The sequence below is a fragment of the Convolutriloba macropyga genome, chromosome 7, assembly GCF_964194025.1.
Source record: "Convolutriloba macropyga chromosome 7, txConMacr16.3, whole genome shotgun sequence".
NCBI lineage: Eukaryota > Metazoa > Xenacoelomorpha > Acoela > Convolutidae > Convolutriloba > Convolutriloba macropyga.
The window spans coordinates 28,168,323-28,176,303 of NC_134474.1; positions in this window are offsets into that span (position 1 = coordinate 28,168,323).

Genomic DNA, 7,981 nt, shown 5'->3' on the forward strand with positions numbered 1-7,981 from the left:
GTATCAAACAGACCATACTGATGATTTCGGAAGTTTCAAACCAAACGTACCTAAAACTTCTGCGTATTTTGAAAAAACCGTGCCAGAAGCTTCAATACCTCTGTCTTTCAGCATTACTCCGAAAGTTAAAAGTGAGAAAACACATGCACTATCTTCGAGCTAAATTCACACATCCAGCTCAAGCGTTGGCTGGTAATTTACACTATTTATATAAGCTGATTTACTCCGTTTATTTGCAACTCTTAATCAAACAACACTAAAATGATATTCAAAACAGCTGCGTATTCTGCGTGCCCCTCTAACCTCACCAATAGGTTATGAGCCCAGAAAAAAGACAAGTGAGACAAAACACGAGAGGGGTGGCCTGCTTGAGTGACAACGAAGGACAGAGAAAGAGAGGGTGTCCTGGTCAAAAGAGAATGCCAAAGACGTGAAGAGAAGGAGAGAGAAAGAGAGAGAGAGAGAGAGAGAGAGAGAGAAGAGAGAGAGAGAGAGAGAGAGAGAGAGAGAGAGAGAGAGAGAGAACGATAAAGACACAGAAAGAGAGAGAGAGAGAGAGAGAGAGAGAGAGAAGAGAGAGAGAGAGAGGAGAGAGAGAAGAGAGAGAGAGAGAGAGAGAGAGAGAAAGAGAACGATAAAGACACAGAAAGAGAGAGAGAGAAAGAGAGAGCGAGAGAGAGAGAGAGAGAGAGAGAGAAAGAGAGAGAGAGAAAGAGAGACAGAGAGAAAGAGAGAGGGAGAGAGAGAGAGAGAGAGAGAGAAGACAGTGAGAGAGAGAGAGAGTCAAATTCTGAAAATGTTGATTTCGTGAACTAGTTTTATGCTTGATATTTATAAAGTTAAAGATTCCAGCGCGCGTCAAAGCTTGAGTACGGGGGTGTGAAAACCACTCGTGATTTAACAAAAAACGGTCGGTTGAACCAAAAAAGGGTCGATTAAAAGAGTCCGTTTATTAAAAGGTGTAAATCTATCTGTAAAACAGATTGAATTTGTAAAAGCGATTTTGGTCAGAGTCACCGCAGGGCATGTAACATTGTGCACACCATTTGAAACCTATCAAAACCTGCAATATGGTTGGATATAGTAACAGCATAGTAAAACATGATGCATAGAAAGCTTGCTTGAAGAATTTTGCGAAAATTGGACCACGCGTAAGAGAAAAGTTTAAGCCAGTGTTTGAGAAATTATCTGGAGGATCCGTAGTCATCGTGATTAGTCACAGTGGGAGAATCAGTGATTATATTGGTCATTATTCACCCCAACTTTGTCAAGGATACTACATTCACAAACAAAATGGGTCATATTTTATACTAAGCAGACAGAATTTCTCATATAGCTTTTGAAAAGCACTGCCCTCTAAAAATATTTACATTGTATAGTGACGATTTTTTGCAGAATCTGCTTTGCTAATAAAAAGTTTTAAATAAATGTTGAAAGGTTTCATATATAAAGAATGTCTGGTGGGCGATAGTTTTTCTTTTAAAAAACGTTTATAACTTTCCAGAACCTAAAATACTGTTGCTTTTAAAATTAGGGGAAAATTAGTTTGGTTGAAAGGAAAATGGAAAACTTGTTAAGGTCTGAATAAAGAAAGACCTGTTTGGTGTTCTTTAAATTAGTGGTTTGAGATGTTTGTTCAATAGAGTTTACGGATAGATTTAATTTTAAAACTTTAACTTTACTTTATTGAACATTTTTTTTTCAAAATTTTCTTAACACACAATAATAGCTCCCCTTTTAAACATGAATAGCAAATCAATAATTGACAAGCTTTTTTATAGCGGTAGAGAAGAAGACTCTGTCTATTTTTCGGAACAGTTTGAGGCGCGAATATATGTTTTGAAGTTGAATAAATTTCTTCATGGCACTGTAGGATATAGAGACTTTATACCTACGCTGAGGGGACGACCTTCATAGGATTAAATTGATGCAGCCGATAGAAAGGGATAAGAGATTTTTGATGAAGAATAGATGGCCATTTGGTATGAACTTGTTCAGTGCCTCGACAAGAAGTCAGTTTTATTTTTGCGACCATATAAGGGAAAAGGATCTGAAGCTTGGAGCGTGTTGTGTCAGAGGTTTAAAAGTTTTGAGAGGCCGCGTTTACAAAAACTAATATCTGATTTAACAAATTTGAGAAAATACAATAACGAAAGCATAGTAGACTATATTACTAGAGCCGAGGACATGCAGTTATACCTTTCCGAAGTCGATGAGTCAATAAGCGAAAAAATGTTTGTCTCGATACTTTTGAAGGGACTTCCTCGTGAATTTGAAAGTTTCTGTGCTCTGGTAAAATATGGTCAAGATAAAACCTTGGATGAAATTAAGCGTGATTTGATAAGTTTTGAAAGTGAGAAACGCAACGACAGAAATACAGAAAAATTAGAATCCGTTTTCTTTACCAATGATCGAACTTGTTTTATTTGTCACAAGAGGAGGCATATTGCAAAATTTTGTTGTGCACAACAATTGGAACCTAACAAAGAGAAACCTGTTTCAAAAAAAACTTTTTGTAAGTGCAAAAAATTGGACATTTTGCCAAAAACTGTTTCACTAACAAAAAATTTGAATCCCATGCAATGAAAAAAGAACGAAAAAAGAATTCGAAAGAAAGTCAAAATTTAGTTACGGAAGAACAAGAAGAGGAAAGTTTTTGCTTTTTCTCGAGTGAGAATTGTGTTGAATATCAAGATTTTATCATTGACTCTGGTGCAACGAACTACAAGATTAAAGATAAAAGTACTTTTGCTAACTTGGATGAAAAATGTGTCTGGCATAATTCACAATTCCAACAAAACGCATTCCGCAATATTAGGAAAAGGGGATGTTGAGTTTTCCGCTAAGAATAACAACAAAGTCTTGAAAAATTGTACCTGGTAACTGAAAAAACTTAATTTCTGTTTCAGGACTTAGAGAAATGGATGTTGACGTTTCTTTCGGTGAAAAACTTAAACTTGTTTTTAGTAAAGTCTCGTTTCCTTTTGAAGTTGAAAATGGATTGTTTAAGTGGAAAACTTTTCCTTGTTCTAATGAAAATTGCTTTAATGTTGACAGTATACAAATGTGGCATGCAAAGATGGGACATAACAATTTTTCTGATTTGGAACGTCTGCCAGAATTTGTCGAGGGCATAAAAATAGGTGATTCAAAAATTGAGCCTTGTGGAGTTTGTGATTTAAATAAGTCGTAAAAACTGCTTGTTCCCAAAAACTGCATGACAAGAGCGAAAGAGATTTTGAACATTTTGCATACAGATGTCTTAGGAAAAATTTCTCCTGAAGCTGTTGATGGCCATTGTTATGCCATTGGATTTGTAGATACTTTCAATCGTTTCTCAAATATTTACTTCATTAAAACAAGAGACGAGGTCTTGGATAATTTTAAACAGTTTTGTGCTGATGTTGGAAAACCAGGAACTTTAGTTTCTGATGGAGGTGGAGAATACATTTCAGAGGAGTTTAAGCGCTATTGTAGGAACCAAGGAATTCGTTTCGAAAACTCTGCTCCATATACTCCACATGAAAATGGAAAAATTGAAAGAATTTGAGGAAATTCTGTTGCTATGGCTTGCTGTTTCTTAGACAAAGCTTGCTTGAACAAAAACTATTGGACGTACGCATTGAACTTGGCTTTTAAGTCAAAAACATGCTTTTGCATTCAGCTCTTCAGAAAACACCTTTTGAAACGATGTACAATGAAAAACCTAATTTATCTTTTGTCAAACTTTTTGGTTGTGTGGCATTTGTGCATATTGAAAAACCATTTCGCAAAAAATAAGATCAAACCTCAAAAAAGGGAATTTTTCTTGGGAATTCTGATAATGGTAAATCTTATTTGTTTGGTTTTTAAAAACGAAAGAAAACGGGAAGTCAAAATTCGAAATTCGAGAAATGTGAGATTTAATGAAAATGAATTTTACTTCAAATATAAGAAAACACAAAAATTGGTCGAAAACATTGATTTCGATTCAAATGAAGTCACTTTTTTGAGTCAACTCGCTATCGATCCATTGCTTCCAAAAAATGTTGATGAGGCATTGCAAAATCCAAATTGGTTTGAAGCAATGAAAAATGTGTACGACTCTTTGGTTGAAAACAATGTTTGGTCCTTAGTGAAAAGTGATGAAAAACGAGTAGGAAATAGATGGTATTTTGCTTTGAAATTCGGCCCCGATAGTGATATATGTCGCTATAAAGCTCGTTTTGTTGCAAAAGGTTTTAGCCAAGTTTTCGGAAAAGGTTTTTATGAAACATACTCACCTACAACTAGACTTTCAACCATTTGAATTTTGATGTGTCTGTCTATTATCAATTAAAACAATTGGATATAAAAACTGCTTATTAAAATGCTCCAATTGAAGAAGATGCAGTAATTAAACAGCCTAAAGCTTTTGATCTTTGGGTGAAAATGGAAAACCATTTGTTTGTAAATTGAAAAAGAGCTTGTATGGTTTGAAACAATCTGAAAGAAACTGGTTTTTGACTTTAAAGGCTTTCTTGATTACACTAAGTTTTGTTAACGCTTTTCATGACGGATGTTTGTTTATAAAAAACAGGATGAAAAAATAATTGGTTTTCTTTGCCTGTGGGTAGATGACTTAATAATTTGTGACAGTTCTGAAAATTTTTGTGATTGGTTTCACGCTGAAGTTTCCAAGAAATTTAAAATTAGAGTTAATTCAGATTTGACGTGGTTTTTAGGAATGAAAATTGAGAGGACTTCATCGGAAATAAAAACTAGCCAAGAGAAAAACATAGAAAATTTTAGAAACTTTCAAATTGAACGATTTTAGGCCAATTGGCACACCATTAGAAGAAAATTGTAAACTTTCAAAAAATGATTGTCCTCAGGAGTGGAGTGAGGAGCAACTTAGAGTGAGCAAAACTAAATTCCGAAACTTAAAAGGTTGTCTTAACTACTTAGCTTTGTCGAGTAGACCTGATATTTGTTTTGCTGCTAAAGCTCTAAGTTGGTTTGTTGAAAATCCAGGAGAAGTTCATTGGAAAGCAGCCAAGCGTGTTCTTAGTTACTTAAAAGGAACAATGAATCAGACTTTAACTTTCTGTAAGACTCAGGTTCTGGATTTGTTGAATTTTTCTGACGCTTATTAGGCAGGGTATATAGATAACCGGAGGAGCACTTCAGGTTTTTGTTTTAAGTTAAATGAGTCCTCTGGAGCAATAAGTTGGGGTTGTAAGGCCCAAAAGACTGCAGCAACATCAACTGCTGAAGCAGAATTTAACTCTGTTGTTGAGGCGAGTAAAGAAGCCATCAATGCATCATGGAAAAACTAAACACTTTGCCATAAAACTGCACTTTGTGCTAGCACTGGTAGAAAACCAGAAGCTTCAACTGTCATATTTGACTACAGAAAACATGCCTGCAGATATTTTGACAAAATCGCTTGGAATAAGAAAACACTCACATTTTCGTACATGTCTTCTTCGTGAAATCCAGCTCAAAAGGAGGGATTTCAGCATGACTCCAAAAGTTAAATGTGAGAAAGCACATGCGCTAACTTCGAGCTAATTTCACACATCCAGATCAAGCTTTGGCGGGTAATTTACACTATTTATTTAAGCTGATTTACTACGTATATTTGCCACCCATAATCAAACAACACTAAATTGATATTCAAAACAACTGCGTATTCTGCGTGCTCCTCTAGCCTCATCAATACTGTCAAGTCCGGATTATGCCGTGAATTTGATCAACTTTTTAAACCGATCATTCCGAAGAACTCAAGCACTAAGGAGGCTTGCTACAGTTTGAAACTAAACATAGCGAAGCTTTCGTGCCATTTGAATCAAAGATACTGAAGATTTTTTTAATATTTGTTTGTCATTTTTTGTTTACATTTCTTAACTAGAGAGGCAGAGAAAATTGCAAGTAGTACATCATCATTTTGTCGGAGTCAACTGATGTAATAATTTTTGCATGAGTTTAAATGGCAAGACATTTGAGTTTCATGAACAGTTCATTGAAAATTATGCTTCTAAATAATTTTTAAATGAGGGCAAATCAAGCCAATTTTTATTTCGGCAGCTATTGCGTTACTTACATCGTTTGTACAATGTAGCTGTAGCTGGTAGCCGGCGTTAAACCTGTGACAGTTTCGGGAATGCTTACACTGCTGGGGGCGTCCCCAGAGCCAGAAATTTTCATTTGATAACCATCCGGAGTTGGTAGCGATGCAGGTGGTGTGCAGTTCAATTCCTGGTTACTTTTATCTGTCTGGATTATTATACAGTCTGTCACTGTTTCAGGTTCTAAACACATTCCAGAAGTTACCCTAGACGATTTCCGACGCTTATCTTGGAGATCTTGTAATAATCTTGCAAATGACGCTTATCTTGTAAGATCTTGCAAGGTTCTTGCGAATGACACTTATTTTGCGAGACGCAAGATCCAGACGCCTATTCTGCAAGAACCCTACAAGATATTGCAAGCTAGATGACGAAAAATTTAAAAGAAAAAGAGCAATTTTACGGACAGACTAACTCAAAGATCATTTTCTCTTATGAGTTCAGTCAATCAAAGGGAGCTCTCGGTTCAAAACAGAAACTTCCTTCTCATTTCGGCCTTTAATAACGTATCTGAAAAACTCATTTCCAGAAAAAAATTTTTGACCGTTTGTGGTTTGTTTTATCCACACAAAACCTGAATTGTTAAGTTAGCAACAAAACAGCTAATAAAAAATTCGCCAGTGCCTTCCAGCTTATGATATAAAACGTTTCGCTCGACATTTTGCTATTTAAATGAGACGTTTCTTTGGATCTAATCACAACTCTTTTTCTCTCTCTTCGCTCTCTCGCCTTCTCTCACTCCCTCTCTCTCTCTCTCACTCTCCTTGCTGCCTTCTGGGCGTTTGTTCCTTCATTGTTCTCTCTCGCTCTCTCTGTCCATTACTATGGCAAAGTCTTTTTGTTTTCTAGAAATGTCTTCTGGGCATGTTTAATTCTCTATCGCTCGGTTTTCCACTCATCCGTTATTTTTCGCTCGCTTGGAGCTCGCTCCTTTTTACGCTCGTTCGTTGTTCTTTTGCTCGTTTTGTGCTCGCTCGTTTCTTGTTCGCTCGTTTGTTTTTTTTTCTCTTGGTGCGCTCTCACTAGTTCTCTCCTATCTCTCTCTCTCTCTCTCTCTCTCTCTCTCTCTCTCTCTCTCCTTTTCTTGGCTTTATGGCAAAGTTTTGTGATTTGTAGGATTGCCTTCTGGGCAAATTAGATTTTCTATCTCTCGCGTTTTCTTTTGTTTGTTCTTTTCCTGCTCGTTATTCACTCGACCGTCTTTTGGCTCATTCGATCGTTTTTCGCCTGCTTGCTTTCATCTTCGTTCGTTGTTGTTTCACTCGGTTTTTGCTCGCTCGCTTTCACGCTCGTTCATTTCTGTTTTGCACGTCTTGTACCCGCTCATTTCTTGTTCGCTCACTTTCACGCTCGTTGTTTTTGTTTCACTCGCTTCGAGCATGCTCGTTTTTCGTTCGCTCGAAACCCCAACCCTCTCTATGACCACTTTTTGGTGCTTTTAGATGTGAATTTATAAGTTTGTCTGTTTCGTTCTTCAGCGCGACAACCCGCGCTTTTTTTCGACCCATTCGCGCAGCGCGATAACCCCTGCCTTTATTTGTGACCCCTTCGTGCATTAGTCTTAGCTCTTTAAGGTCTTTTTCTTAGGTTGCTAGGTGAGTTGCGCTCTTTCTGGTGCGCAGTAATGCACCGATTCTAGTCATCAAAGACGCCAAAAAAGCCCACGCTGAATTTAAGACTAAATTTCTGGATGCCCATCTTGCAAGCATCAGACGCTTATCTTGCAAGAATCTTGCAAGTGTTCAACGCTTATCTTGCAAGGATCTTGCAAGAATTCAACGCTTATCCTGTAATAATTTTACAAGATCAGCGCTTATCTTGCAAGATTCTTGCATATCCTACGGCTATCTTGCAAGATCTTGTAAGAATCTTGCAAGATCTTGAACGATGGT